A 16,227-nucleotide genomic window follows, 5' to 3' on the forward strand; every position below is an offset into this window, starting at 1 on the left:
GTCTAAACTTTAGACCGTCACACTTCATGTTATACCTACTTTAATCTGGACCAATTAAAAACCAACAACACATTCAAAATATCTACTATTATTATTATTATATGTATTATTATATATTATTATTATTACTAATATTATTATTGTTGTTTGTGTAAGAACCGTGACCCACCTCCCTCTACTTCTTCATTCGTCCTCTTCCTCTTTCACGCAAAGAACAAACAAAGAACAACAACTCCATACACAACTACCCATTTCCGTCATCCTCAACCATAGATCCCTTCTCCATTTCTCAACCAAACTTCACCATTTTTATACCTTTGGCTTCCTCTCTTCTTCCTCCTCATTTCTAGGTAAGAAAGTCTTAATTTTGTCAATCTTTCGAAATGGGCATCTTTTATAACCTCGGTTTTGTGACCCTTTCTACTCGTTTTTCTTCCCTTTTAGTTGAAGACTGAGGTTAGGCTCGTGTTTTGGACGTTCTTACTCTGGAATTCGCGAGGATAAGGTAACGGTGATAGGTTACTCGACAATGAGTCGATATTCCTCCCTTTCAACTCGGTTTTTACACTCCTTTTTCGTAAAGTTTTATTCTTTAATTGTTGTTAATGTGTAGTTGTGGTTATTTATGAATTAGTTGTGCATAATTTCCATCTTAACCTCGCCTGAAAAGTCGTCTCAAAGTGAGTTGATATAGTCTGTTTGAGTTGCGTTTTTGGAGCCGTGCAAGACGGTTTTCGAGTGGGAATTGGACTGTTTTTATACTCGGTGTTGGGATGGTCTATGGTGGTTGTGGGCAGTCTTGAGTCGGGTCGGGCACGGACTTCTAGGACCGGACTTTAAGCTGTGTAAATTGGCATGTCTCCCCTGTTTTGGGACGGGTGTGAAGGGCGGTCATGTTAGACATGATGCGACCTGTTTGGGCTCTGTTTTGAAGCCGTGTTACAGGCTGTTCATGGGGGTGCGGGTTTTGATTTGGTCGGGTGTTGGGTAACCTGGTTTGTGGGTTGCTTTAGGGTCGGCTTCGGTGGTGTGTTTGGTGGATGTTGGGATTGTACAGGCGGGTGTAGCTGCTGGTTTTGGGTGATTTGTTGGGTGGTTGTTTGGGTTGCTTTAAGGGCGAGTATGTGGACTGTTTCATAGGCTGGGTGTTAGCCGTGGGGGAGTAATTGTGAGGGCGGTAGTTGGTGGTCTGAGTGGTGGCCGCTTTGGGTAATAACCGGGTTTGTATGGGGTCGGAATCTTGGTTGCTCAAATGACGTCTTTAGGTTGTATTTCGAGTTGTTTATGGCGCAATTTGGTAGGTTTGAATTAATTAAATTTCCGTCTTGTGTTTTATAAAATGCAACCCGTTAAAGCATTGTTCATTTATATATCCCCATTTCATGTTTTATAATTCTAGAACCCCATTATTTAATTATCTAAATTACCGTCTCAAATGTGCTCATGTACTCGTCTCATTACTTAGTAATGTGTCAAATCGGGCTTGTTCTATATTATATGTTTTTGGGCCATATAGGTGTAGTGTGGCATTCTAATAGGGCTTGTCATGATTTTATAATTGGGCTTGTCATGTTTGTTTATTTGGGCCTTATATGATTAGTTTGCTAGATCTCACATGTTTCCATTGTTGGGCTTGACATGCTTTATGTGTCGGGCCAACCTCATAGTTGTTTAGTGGGCTCATGAATGAGTCACATACGCTGTTCACATTTTATTCCGTAATTTCACATAACGTAACTTATTCATTGTCACTCATTATGTTTTATTTAACCGGCATGATAAATTATAAAATGAAATATTTATTTGCATAAGACAAGTATGAGACATTTATTGTTAATGGGTTATTTGTGACTCAGGTGTGACATTTTACATTGTGTGACTACTTAACATTCCTCATTTATTTGCCCTCGGACATTGGGTCACGGTTAGGTGCCATTGTTTCCGAGTTGGGCTATTTTTCCTTCCGCCTCTTCGGACCGGGGGTCACGGTTAGGTGACAAGGTTCCGCTTGAGGTTACTCGACTGTCGGGCACGGTTAGGTGTACCACATTTCGAGTCTTGGATACGATTTGGTATCGTTTGTCGAATCGGGTGTCGTCCATCCCGAGAGTCTGGCCAGGTTTAGACTAGGACCGTATTATGATCGTCGTCCTACCAAGAGGTTGGAGTCTAGGGGGGGTGTCTTGTTTGAGTTCATACTAAGTATATGTCTTACACTTGTTGAGTCGTGTCCACATGAGTGGGTTGTCTTGGTGATTCTATTCCTTGATTGTACATTCATCCTCATATATCTTGCCTATTCTATTAAGAAAGTATTATACCTGTTTCACCATGATTGTTCATCATATCTCCTTATTCTTTATTGGTCGTATATGTTGCATGATTAACATGGTTGATTAAATGTTGTTTGTTACCTGCATTTCGACATATTGTGGCTGGGAGAACCTTGAGTTACTCCCCACTGACTGTGGCGTTCATGTTTACATGAATGACAGGTTTGAAGATGCTTACGTGGGGAAGACGTGTGGGCTAGCGAGAACTAAACCCTTGGATCTTAGTTTCTAATTTAGAAACCTTTTATTTGTTTATTCGTGGGATATCTTTTCCCCGCTTTCTAGACTTGGGTTGTAATAACCTATATTTGTCTATTTTAGTATTTGTTTCATTTAGTTTTCGGCACCCGCGTTTTAATCTTTAACTAGTAACTTAAAAGTTTTTAAAATCTCACAAAATTCCGCTTTAATTTATTAGTTATATTTCCGCGTTATCGCGGGGTGTCACAGTTCAAGTCAACTTTACACCTTTCATCGAAAAGCATAAAGCCAATCGACTACGAGTGATTAAAGATAAATACTTGTACCCTATATCACTCGATTTGAATGACTCTCGTAATCCAATGGTATTTAGACGGATCCACAAACCATAGATCTTGAGTAAGGGGTGAGGGTACGTGTTAGGAAGCCCATAAGGACACCTAACCCCGCCCGTAAATAACGGCCTCTACTAAGTCAAGTATCGGATTTCAAACAAGGTCGTAGCTACTACGATATATGATATGCAAACATCGTTTTAAAACCCTAACATGTGACAATAATTTCTATGTCGTTTAATGCATGAATACTAACTTTGTCAAAGTTGTTTTAGCATGTTGGTTGATTTGAAATAAAAGATGCGAAAACAAGGCTTAGGGGGAATGGGGGAGCCGTTGGGATCTATCCTATTACAACCCAGGCATTTCATGCCGACACAACAAGAAATTAAAGATACAACTCGATCTAAATACAATTGCTATATACGACACCATACACAACACATGGCCATTCGGCTTAGGAAAACGTGCACAAAGGGGTGGCCCACTGTCTACATGACTCACGGCCTTGGGTCACTCCTTTGTAATGTGTGCCTTCGCTTAATCTTATCGAATTAGACATTGGGTCACACACCAAAGCATGCATTAGCATAAATCGGGCCATGTTGCTTTAAACGACATGCGATTTACTACGCTTTTACATGAATTGGAGCACAACTATCTAACCAAATAAGACTAAGGTTTTTATAAATCGATTGACTCGACCCAAAAGAAAACTAATTACAAGTGAATTACAAGAGACGACTCGATAAGCAAAAGGTAATTACAAAATCCAAAACAACGATGAATAAACGATATAAAGATGAAGCAAGAATGACAAAAAGGCACGGCCAAGCACACGGCCAAGCCACGTCCACCCTAGTTCCTAGGTTAGATTCATTAGTTAGATCAAATGATTGCGAAACGAGTTAGGAAACGAGTTAGAAAACCGGTTAGAAACGACGTTGATCGATTGAGAAGATGTCACGCGAATGTGTATTCTACACGGCCTAAAGGGTCTAACTAGGTCACAATATTACAAGATTAACGCTTACTCATCGAGTGTAAATATGAAGGTGCTAATCACGCACTCCTATCCTAGCGAGAAATTGAGTGAAAAGAGAGATGGATTCAATTAGGTTATAGAATTGTTGATCGATTTTAATGCTTCTGTCGAAGCCACCTAACGTGTCTAGTTAGGTTATTAAATTGATCTAATGTCGTCTAAATGAGTCATATGTTAACAATCAGAGGTCGAACTAACATGCGAAGAGTCCTAGGGTAGGTCGATTTGAACGAAACAGGCAAGGGGTCAAAAGCGAGGAACGAAGTTAGAATTCGTTTTATTAATGCCCTACCTTGAACACGAGGATATGTAAATGAGACGGGGGATACGACCGACTGATGTAGTGGATTTCTTTCCCATCTCAAGTCAACGCGGGTGTTCGTGGTGGTACTTTAACTCATACTCGGACTAAACTAGTTTCATAGTTAACGATAACAGACGATAAACAAAATAAAACGAAACAATAAAAAAACAAACATAAAAAAACGAAATAAAAGGGAGAAGAGGAGGATTTGATGCACCCTCAACCTACATGTATCGTTGACACCGTCTTAGGTCGTAATCGATCGTAGATTTTATATCGAGAGGCCGTCGTCGACGAAGGAACAAAGCAATAACACGTTTTTTTGCAAATCTGGACAGCGACTTTCAAACTGCAATTTCTCACTCGTTTCACGGTGAAAATTAGATTTAAAAGATGTTTTGAAAACTAGAAATTGAGTAGAACAAAGATCTTAAAACAAACCACGCTCGTTCTGAGTTATTGAGTACGAAAAACGAGCACAAACAGAACTGGACAGACAGGAAAAGCCGCGAAAACAGAGTGTATGACACTCTGTTTTTCGAGGGGATTCATGTACTCTCAAGGTCAATTTGGCTCGTTAATCTTTGTCTAAGATGTAGATGGATGTTATGTGGTTAATTAGGAACAAGAAACTCGAATTTTAATGGAGATTTGAAGGGGAAACGAATTGTATTTCGAGAGAGACACAAACTGTTTCAGTTTGGATGTCTCGGTTTTGTCGAGGGTTTTGAGAGGCAATTAGGGTTTGTTTCTGGAGTTTAATGCTTGTGAGTGACAGTATTATGTATGGAGAACTTATAGGAATGAATGTATGGTGAAGGGGGGGGGGGGGGTATTTATAAGGAGTTTCGAAGGGTAGAAGTAGGGCAACAAGCAGTCGGGCCTGTTTTGCATAGCTGCTGTCCATCAGCTATTCGTGGGGTTTTTAGGGTTTGTATGGGTGGGTTTGCTTGGTGGTTAAGCTAAGGTAATATGAGTAGGATACTAGGGTATGGTGTAGGGTTAATGGGCACGGGTTTAAGTGGTGTTTGGAGCGGGTTTTGGACTCGGGTTTGAGCACGCAAAACAGAGGGGGGCTGTTTGTTATTTGCGGGCTGTTTATTGGGTGTTTGGGACGGGAATTGGATGGGTTTTGTGGTGTTCTAGGTTCTGGGTTATTGTGGGTAATGTGGAGCACGGGTTGGTGGTGATGGGTTGCGGGTTTGGACCAAGTTTGAGTCGGTTTAGAAGGGCTTTCGATGGGCTATACAAACACGGGTAAAGGAAGGAATTGGGCTGTGTTGGGGGATGTTTGGAACGAGATTTGGGATGTGGGTATGGGGGTTCGAACTGGGGTTGGATGGGTAGAGGCCTAGGTTGGTTAGTGTACTCGAGATTCATGCCAACTCGTAAAGAAAACGGGCCCAAAAACCGAGCTATAATCGAGCTCCAAAACGCGTGTTTGAAACGAGTTTTCGATTTTCAAATTCGATTTTTCAAATCAAATTAACACATTAAAATAAATGATTTTTCAAATCAAATACACTCATAAAATGATTTTTCAAATCAAATATTTATTTTATTTTCAATAAAATAAACTTGAGAAAATAAATTCAAAATAAAGTAAAATGAATTCACCTTAAAAAAACTTTAATTTAAATATCATTTAAATTAATAAAATACTCCGTCGACAACGCTCATTCTACATCGTAAAACGAACCCAAATAATGACAATGACAACTAAAGAATACATGTGTCCTATCATCATCGGGTGTTTGTCGGGTTCTCTATAAATTCCAATATCGACGGATACGGGTATCTACACTTCTCTTCCTTTAAGCCTTTAGATTTGAAAACAATTCAAACAACCCCCCCATTTGTGACCAAATAGACGGACTTTTACAGATATCTTGCCTCCCTGAGGAGATCGACCTGACTTCCCTAGCTATATAGTTAGTTTAGTTAGTTTATTTTTGATAGGTACACGACAGACGTATCAAATTTTGGCGCCATTGCCGGGGAGGCAATTGCCCTATCTGTCTTTGTTTCGTTTATTTTATCCGTCTCAGGGAATTTTTATTCATTGAGGCAGTTCTGATTCATTTTCTTTCAGTGTTGTTTATGCCTGTGTCGACGACGGGTTTGAGTTAGTTTGGTGATTTGAGCCGAGAGAGACTATTCAGGCATAGACTCCGTCTGCAGAGAAAATCACGAAAGGAAGACTTGAGTACTTTCGAGCCAGAGCTACATCATTCTCTTTTCGCAGAAGACATTCCTATTTTTCCCGATCAACAAGTAAAGATGCCAAAACTTTTCAGTCATTCGGTACCTAAAGCATCCTCAATTCCAAAGGGTTTCAATCTCCATACTGAGGATGGGAATACATTCGACATCCATCCTTCCTACATCAATCTGGTGGAGAGAAATCTGTATAGAGGTGTGGCAGGTGAAGACCCGAGGATGCACATGGAGGTCTTTACAGACTACTGTTCTACTATCCCCGCCACTAAGGGGGTAACTCAAGACAAGATTAAGGAAGTTTTGTTTCCTTTCTCTTTGGCCGATTCAGCCAGGGAGTGACTGAGTGAATTGGACCGCAGAGCTGTAGGGGTTACAGATTGGGAGTCTCTTGCTCTTGCCTTTTACAAGAGATATTTCCCTCCACAGCGCATCAATCAGCTGAGGGCCAAGATTACCAGTTTCAGGCAGGCTCCCGATGAGACTTTATACGAGGCATGGTCCAGATTCAAGAAATTGGTGAGGTATATTCCTCACCATGGTTTTGACCCATGGTTTATATCTAATCAGTTCTACAATGTGCTGTATGATGACCACAGAGCCATACTTGATGCGGCATCTAATGGGAGATTCCAGGAAAATACAGATGATGATAAGGGATGGGCCCTTATTGAAGAGATGGCGAATCACAGTGCTGAGTATGGAAACCCGAGGGATGGTATTAGAATAGTTCATGCAGTTGATAAGCAGGTTGTGGCTTAGCTGGAAGCCATGAATGCTAGATTTGACAAGTTGGAGTTACACTCTGCTGGGGAGCCTCAGACGGTCCATGTGCTTACTAGAGGGGAGACCGTCACATGTGAGAGGTGTGGGAGCAATGATGGCCACACTGCTGTTGGCTGTCTCATGGAGAAGGAACAAGTCCTTGCCTTTCAACAATATAGGCAAGGAGGGGGTTCCTATTACAACAACCAAGGGGCAGTCCATCCCAATTTGAGGTGGACTAGTCAAAATGTGCTCAATCCTACCCCTCCTCCGCACCAGCAGCAGTCGTATGTTCCTCCACATAAGAATCAACAAGGCTTTCAGAAGCCTCCTTCTTTCCCTCCTCCCAATCACGGAGCATCATCTTCTGGAGGGGTGAGTGAGATTGGTGAGTTAAAGACTATGCTGCAGTCTTTCACAAAGCAGTGGCAATTGAGTGATCAACAGAAAGATTCATCCATCAAAGCCCTTGAAACTCAAGTTGCCCAATTAGCCGCGAACCAATCTACAAGAAAACCGGGTCATTTACCGTCACAAACCGACAAAAATACACATAAGACGGTAAATTTAATTAATTTGAGAAGCGATCGTTCATATGAGGGACCGGAAGTGTTGAAATCATACCCGAGGAAGGAAATAATAGTTGATGAACAGTGTTCCGTCGAAGGAAGTGAGCTGACGGCTAAGAAAGTGCTCGATCGACTAATTTCTGGAGGTCGATCGAGCAGATTTGATGACGAAAGTACTCGATCGAGTAGAAATTCCACTCGATTGAGTGAACAAGAAAAGCCAACTGCTCGATCGAGTGATTTTTCTACTCGATCGAGTGATACTATTGAAGAAACTACTCGATCGAATGGGAATTTTGGTCGATCGAGTAGTATGGATGACGGATAGCTTGATCGAGAGCCTGCTAGTGCTCGATTAAGTGAGAAATTGCCTGAAAGACCTCGTTCGAGAGGAAAGAAGCGTCCAAAGGATACAGAGCTTGATCCTGCTGACACATTGGAAGAGAGAAACAAGGGACTCGAGATACCCATCACGGTTCCCTTCCCGAGGTGTCTACCGAATACTAAAGCTAATCAGCAATTTGGCAAATTTGCCGAGATCTTGAGAAGCTTGCAGGTCACTGTACCATTCGCCGAACTGCTGACACAGGTACCCTCTTACCTTAAATTCATGAAAGAAGTTTATCGCGTAAGAGGCATATTAGTGATAATGAGACGGTAGCCTTGACTGAGGTGGGGTCAGCCCTAGTTCAGAATAAGTTACCTCCCAAACAGTCAGACCCGAGCAGTTTTTCGATTCCGTGTCATATCGGTACCCATTTGATTGATAACGCGTTATGCGATCTAGGCGCTAGCGTGAGTGTCTTACCGTTGTCTCTGGCCAAGAGACTTGGTTTGACAAAGTTTAATTGCACCAACATGACTGTCCAGATGGCCGACCGTAGTATATCACGGCCATTAGGTGTAATAGAAGACGTACCTGTGAAGATCGGGAGGTTCTTTATTCCTGTTGACTTCGTCGTTTTAGACATCCCCGAAGATGCACATACTCCTATTATTTTAGGGAGACCATTTTTGTTTACTGCCCGTGCAGTAATAGACGTCGGGGGTAAAACGTTGACTTTTCAGGTTGGGGACGAGGAGCTGATATTCCATCAGTCCAAGTTCCGGAGGGCTCTCATGCAAGCTCAGCCTTGCAATGTCCTCTCTTCTATTGACCCCATTATTGACACTCCAAATGAAAATTTGGAGTATTGCGCTGCTATTATTACCCCTCCGCCTCAGATAGAGAGCAAAAAGGAGGAAAGTTCGTCTGTTTTCCTTGTTGTAGGTACAGATGAAAGCAATGAAGGAGCTGTCAAAGGACAATGTGCAATTAATGTCAGTCAAGTTGGGAGTGACAGTGTTACAGCCGGTGAGAAAGGAGCGAGGGTGAGAAAAGTTCGAGCATATGTGGATGTAAACTATTCTCCTCCGAATGATTCAAGTTCAAGCTCATGGAAGCTGAAGAGGACGATCAATGTTGCTGAGGTGATGTCCTCCAGTCAGGAGCCCTCCGTGGGGATACTGAATTCCTTTGGAAAGTGAGCGGGGAAATGCCCCGTGTACCAACTTGTATAAACAATTTTTGAATTTTCCGTTGAATTTCTTTTATTGCTTTTAATTAAGACAATTAGATTTTAGACAATTTTTTAGCGTAGATTTAAGATTATAGACTGTTACTTTGCGTATTTGGTATTTTGGGATATTGTTGCACGTGTTTTTATGCAGGTTTGGGAATTTTTACGCAAGTTCAAAGGAAGAAAGACGAATTAAAGAGATTACACGAGTAAAAGAGCTCGATCGAGTACTTTTTGTACTCGATCGAGTGAAATGTGGATGATCGAGTGATTCATGTTCAGTCGATCGAGTAAAGCACTAATGAGGAGTTCTCGATCGAGTAATATTCTACTCGATCGAGTAGATGAATTATCAAAGTCCTCGATCGAGAAGTTTCAAACCACTCGCTCGAGTGAAAACGCAAGAGTCACAGGGAGTTTCTCCTTTAACTCTTTACTTTTAGATTTCTATTTCATTTTCTCCCTAATTTTCGACTCCTCTTCCCTTTTTGCGAAAAATAAACCCCCAAATCCCTCATATTTCTTGCCCTTATACCAAATCCGTCACCTACATCTTGTTGCTTGCTAATTAATCGTTCAAAGCCCTTTGTTTTCCCCTTGATTTGTACCTTTTTACACGGTTTATTAGCGGGTTTAGGGTTTGCGGTTTTCGATCAAAAAAATCGCCATTTTTGCTTGTTATTTGAAGATTAACTGCAATTTGTAGGATTTCTAGCATCAAGTAAGTGATCCCTTCACCTCATTGCATTTCAATTTAATTAATTTTGCATTTTTATGAGGTAAATTAGGATAGGGTTTCGAAATTGTTGGTTTAGTCGAGTTTTTCGACTTATACTGTCATTGATTGCCTTTCATTGCCTTACTTGATGATCAATCCCCATTCCTCATTGTTTGTTGCATGTTTAATTCGAATTTCACATGAAGTTTGCGTCTAAGGGTTCTTACAGTCGAAATTTTCGACTGAAAATTGGTCTTTGCTTCTGTCAAATGCTTAGTTAACTTCGTTTGTTGCTTAAATGCTGCTGTTGTTGAATGCTATCCCGCACCTATCGATGCTTACATGTTGTTATTCAAAAATCTTGAGGAAATTTGGGAATTTTTAGGGCTGTAGTCGAATTTTTCGACTGTTTGGGGACTGTCAGGCTGTCACATGCTGGTTTTCTTGCTGTTAGCCGCTCTTTTTCTTATAAAACCCTCTGCCCTTTGCATACAGGATGGATTCTAGCTCACTACCCTCCACTAGTTCGACTTCTAGTCCATCCTTGACTGAGACGGTGGTCCTTGCTGTTACCACCGCCTCCACTTCAGTTAGTACCGCAGCACCCGTGTTTTTAGTTTCAGCTGCCGGTACCGTTTTTACCCTAGCTAGCTCTGCTGCTAGCTCTGTTTCGGCTGCCACTTCCGTTACGGCCACCACCACTACTAGCACTGCTGCTAGCCTTTCTTCGTCAGTGGTGGCCACAGCAGCCACATCCTCTACTACAGTCGCTGTTTTCACACCTGTGGCGGACTCGCCTGCAGTTGCAGCTGCCTTTAGTGCGACCCTAGTTTCTCACAACGTCCCTGCACGGGCTTCTACTATGAGTTCTAGAGGCCGGAGCCGGGGTCATGGACGTTACCGTTCTACACCAGCTCCTGCCACCTCTACTTCTGCCGCTCCCTCCACTTCAGCTGCTTCTCCTTCTGGGACGGTTACGGTCCGATGGGACACCTCCCTCGACTCTCACCCCGACTATCCACAGGTAATCTTTATTAATGCTGTTCATCGTAAGAGGTTTTATCACCTCCTAGGCTGTGAGTTTGTACCTTCCCGGTTTTTAGATAAACCGGCGCTTGAGAGACTCGGCATTTACGAGTCGGTTTGTGAGTTTCTACGGGGCACGGGGATGACTGGCATCATTACTATGAGCGGCCGTACCTTTCTGGAGCTGAGTCTTGAGTTCCTCAGCTCCTTCACCTTCACCGCCGGGGCACACGATGCTGACCCCGCTAGTTCTTCAGTGTCTTTTTGGTTGTTCAACCGGACCTTTCCGATGACTTTGGAGGAGTTTGGTCGCAGACTTGGCCTTTCCTCTACGGGCGACACTACCGCCCCTAGGAGGGTTATCCGTCAGCTTTGGAGGACCTTGGCTCAGACCACCTTTCCTGAGCGAAAGCTCGCCCAGGTCCACCTTCCCCCTGCCCGTTACTCTCTCAGGTTGATGGGGAGCACCATCTTCGGCCGAAAGGAGCCGAACAACATCACAAACACCGAGCTCTCCATCCTGGGCGGTTACCTGAACGTTGACTGTGAGGGTCCTTTTACCCTCAACATTGCCTACTTGACCGCCCAAGTTTTTGTGCCTGTGGGTGAAGGAGACGGGATGTATTGCCTGCGGTGGCATAGCCACCATTCTTGCCCGTTCCTTCTTCCCCGTCTAGCCTCGTGACTTGCAGTACCTCGAGGGAGAGAGGTTTCTGAGTCTGGATGCCATGCTTTCTCAGCATTGGCTGACCCTAGACTACCAGACATGGAAGATAGACGGTTCCTTATCTGTAGACTTACCCTGTGACACTCTCCCCCATCTAGCCCCTTTGCCTACTGTCGCTAGGGGCGCCTGACTGCCACCTCCACCTGCTTTCCACCTTTCACTCCGACCACCTCCCACTATACCCGCCGCCAAGAAGCGGCGTAAAGTTGAGACTGGAGAGGGGTCCACACCTTCAGGGAGTACCCAGCCTTCCACGGCTACTCCCATCCCGACCCCTGCTCCCACTCCTACTCCTGCACCACCCACCGACTAGACACAGGCACAACCGGTTTTTCCGGCCACTTTCGTACTACCTCCACCCTTTGTGGCGTCCGCGGTCATGGACCAAGGGCGCCGTGACGGTTTGTTGCTTGAGATTGCAGAGCGACAGGCTCGTATGGAGAGGGACTTAGCTCTTACCTTGCACCCTCTGTACGAGTACCACTTGAGACGACACCGTCCGATCCCAGAGGGTTGGCCACACCCTTCCTTCTACCGGTACCCAGTTGAGGGATACCCGGAGTCTGCTGAGGAGGACGAGGACGGGGACCTTGCGGTGGCTGCGGAGAGAGCTCGAGCTGAGCAGATGAGGAGGAGAGAGGAGGAGGAGGATCCGGAGTTCAGGGTGGAGGACATCCGTGACGAGGAGGCTGATGAGTAGCTACTGGTCTACTCACTTCCCCAGTTTTCTGGCTGGTTTGGGGAAGTTCGTGATTTGTATGTATTTCTTACTCTTTTATTTTTGTCTCCTTTTATTTCATTGTTTTTATTCTTTATTGGTTGTATATTCCCGTTCCCCTGTATATATCTGCTGGTGTATGCTGGAGGACAACGAGGGCGTTGTCCGTTTTGGTTTGGGGAGGGTATTGCATCCTTTTGAGTCTGCATTTGCATTTGTTTTGCATTCACGTTTATTTATTTCAGCTTGCATTGTTTATTTATTTCATTAAAAAAATCAAAAATCAAAAAAATTAGAAAATTTCTAAAATCCAAAAATATTCACGTTTATTTTTGCATATAGGTTGAGTCGGAACGGTAGATTTCCGTGATGAAACTGCACGATAACTTGTCATTTTACTTGAGCCTTGCACTTCTGTTGATAGTTATTAGCTTTGTCATACGCATAGTCTACGAGTTTCTGTTCAAATATAGCTGACTGTTTAGACTTGATCTGATAAATTGGCAAACTACTCCATAAATTCTGAGTTTTAGAGCCCTTAACTGGTGATATTCATGACCGGTTCATTAGGAATTGAGAGTAGTACTCCTTGCATAGCATGTTCATCATTTTTGCACTTTTATGACATTCAATTTCTTGTCAAATGCACATATTCGGGTTTGTGGTTGGTGTCACATGCAGGGATGTGCTTCCAATTTTCCCTTTTTCTTATATTTTTCACCCATTTAGCTCCACTTTAGCCAAAACTTGCCTTTTTGACCCATTAGCTACATCCAAAATTAAGCCTGCCTAGTCAAGCTAGTTTTAGTATGTCTTTTGTGGTATAATTTTCCATCTGCAGTTTGGCCCGTATCTTTTGTATGGAGTTGGTGAAAATTAAGGAAAGAAAAGAAAAAAAAAGAATTGAAAAAAAAGGAAAACGTGAAAGAAGAAAGAAAGAAAAAAAAATGAAAAATGAAAAAAAAGAAAAGAAAAGCTGATCACGTGAGAAAAACAAAGAAAGAAAAAGTTGAAAAAAATAAGTTTGATTTGTTTGTTGTGATTTATTCAGACGATGTTTAAAAAAGGAAAGTTTGTGACCGTCTGACTCCTCCATTCTTATTCTATATTTTTGAGGAGATTGTGTATGAGTTTAGTCAGTTGTGTGCCAAATGAAGGGCACTTGTACCTAGTTTTTCAGTCAGTTGAGATTCGGATGGTTTAAAATGGTCCTGTTAGGAACTAGCTTGACGCTTTTACCTCCACATTACCATAACTTGTTTTGCCTTTTCTCACCTAAACCTCACTATTCCCATATTATTTGTAAGCCCTCGGCTGTGACGGACATTATTGGTTGGAGTGTGTGCATTAGTACTTGAATTGTCTTTCATTTTTGTTGCATGCATGCTATGTAGGTCGCGGTTAGGTGAATGACTGTCTTTTCTTCTCTCTTTTACATATAACATTCACCCTTTGCTTCATGAGAGAAGAGTGACCACGAGAGAGTCCGATTTTGTTGGTCTTGCAAGGTCGATAGGTCGGCTATATTTCTGAACAGCTAATAACTCGTTTGCGTATTGACTACTTAGCTTTAACTGTTAGTATTTGTTGCATTAAATTGGTTCAAGTAGACAAGTTAAGCTAGCTCTGAGTTATCATTTCCGTTCCATTAGTTGCATTTTAGTTTACTCGAGGATGAGTAAAGGTTCGGTTTGGGGACATTTGATACGTGCATATTATATAGTCTTTTTAGCCTATTTCAGCACATATTTCTATGCATTTTTGTACTGTTTATATAGTATTATGCCCCGAATTGGCTACTTTGGTTTGTTTTGTCCGTTTTGTAGAAATGAACGCAAAAGTAGTGGAATCGTGCCCTTTTCTGTCCTTTTTGCATGCATTTAGAGGAGACGGAATTTTCCAGAGTGCGATACTGCATTGGAATGTGTGAAGGCATGGATTACGAGGCAGTCGAGCACGGACTTGAGCTGAATTGAAGACAGAAGACTCGATCGAGTAGTTTTACCACTCGATCGAGTGGTTTTTATGGTCCCAGTTGGTCGATCGAGTAGTTTTCTACTCGATCCAAAGATGCTGAAAAGAGAGTTACTCGAACGAGTAACTATTCTACTCGATCGAGTAGATTATTGTAGATACCTCATTTCTGCACCTCCCGCAAACCACCCGGTGATGATTGGGCCGCATGTTTGGTACGCGGAACGATTTGTGACAATTCGTAAGATCATCGTCAAGTGATTGCTCAAATATTAATGTCTACCTCTTAGTTGTCATCTACGTGCCGATACGGTCGTTTTGACAGTAATTAGAGTACATTCGGAGTCCAGGCTTAAAATCGTCTCTATTTTCTGATAACCGTTAAATCCCGAGTCAGAATGTTCTGGAATGTTCCGGATATTTCTATTCCATATTTCATAAATTTTATCTTTTAGTAAACAATTTCCCGTAATATTCACATAAGATATTAAGGAAAACCGAATTATTTCCGTCCTACCATAACTCAAACACAGAAATCTTTCTTCCGCAGGAGGAAACCCCTTGGGAACAGACGCAGCAGGTGCTGCGCCTCTTCCAAGAGACGCAGTGGCTGCTGCGCCTCTTCCCAGGCCCTTTTCTGCGTATTTATCGTATCTTTTTCATATCTTTCCGAGATTCACTTCCAAAGAGTCTCTGAAACCCTAATTCCTCCATGTGATTAGTATAAATAGGAGCCTTCGCTCCTCATATTTCTCACGCGAGTGTCCGCCCTTCTCTTCTCCCTTTGCATTCTAGACTTTGTTCTTACTTTTCGGCGTCTACGTGCTTGAACTTTTGACCACGTAAGCTCGGATCCTTCTGAGTACCAGCCTCCCCGTTTGCATGACCGACCAATTTGACCAACTACACATCAATCAACTTAATTAACTTAATCGTTTTCCTCTTACGAGGGCACTTTCTTTGCATTCGCGTCGAGCATCACTAATCGATATCTTAGTCCTTCTCGTTTCGTCAACATGTAAGTCTGAGGGTGTATAATCTCTCTTTTATTTATTGTATTTACTTTTTGTATCATCAATGTAAGATTTATGTCGAAAATATCATTAAAACAGATTTCTAAAACCATGCTTTAAAACCCCTTTTTACGGATTTCCAGTAGATAACCGTCGAGAAAGGACGCAGCAACTGCTGCGCCTCTTCGAAGGAGCGCAGTTCCTGCTGCACCTCTTCGTGAGGGCCGCGCAGATTCTCGCTTCCTTTCTTCTTCGTTCGTCCTCTGTTATTCGTCCCAAATTCCTTTATTCGTTTTGTTTGTTTGTTAATTCTCCGTCATGATAGCATATGTATATTTTATTCATCATCTTTAATATGTTTTAATCATCATAAATCGACTTAAATCCCAAGTAATCAATATTTGCGGGTTTTCGTCATTAAATTCAATCCGGGTTGTAGAGATTCAATTCATCAATATTGGGTTTCTGGAATTCGTCTTTGATATAGTCTTCGTCTGTCTTTTGTCATATTCGTCACTAATCCGTCGTATCTAACCTACTTAATTAATTGATTTAATTTGTTCACTCATTAATATTTCTCACTTTTATCATTAATCCATCCAATGTTAATTCGTTCAAATCCGTCTTATTCATGTTTTACTGTTTTCATGACCCATTCGCATGTAAATAACCCATTAATCGCTTCCATCCGAATAAATAATACCAATTGGTCATTAAATCCCC

The 16,227-nt window shown here is 42.3% G+C and overlaps 1 long non-coding RNA gene across 1 annotated transcript; it reads left to right on the plus strand.

Annotated features, from left to right (window-relative positions):
- Positions 1-232: 232 nt before the first annotated feature.
- On the plus strand, positions 233-2,581 carry LOC141602640 (uncharacterized). The gene is made up of 3 exons (XR_012524578.1): positions 233-350; positions 445-505; positions 2,496-2,581. It is a non-coding gene; the product is annotated as an uncharacterized LOC141602640 (long non-coding RNA).
- Positions 2,582-16,227: the final 13,646 nt, after the last annotated feature.

Source organism: Silene latifolia, chromosome 9 (assembly GCF_048544455.1).
Source record: "Silene latifolia isolate original U9 population chromosome 9, ASM4854445v1, whole genome shotgun sequence".
NCBI classification, from domain to species: Eukaryota; Viridiplantae; Streptophyta; class Magnoliopsida; order Caryophyllales; family Caryophyllaceae; genus Silene; species Silene latifolia.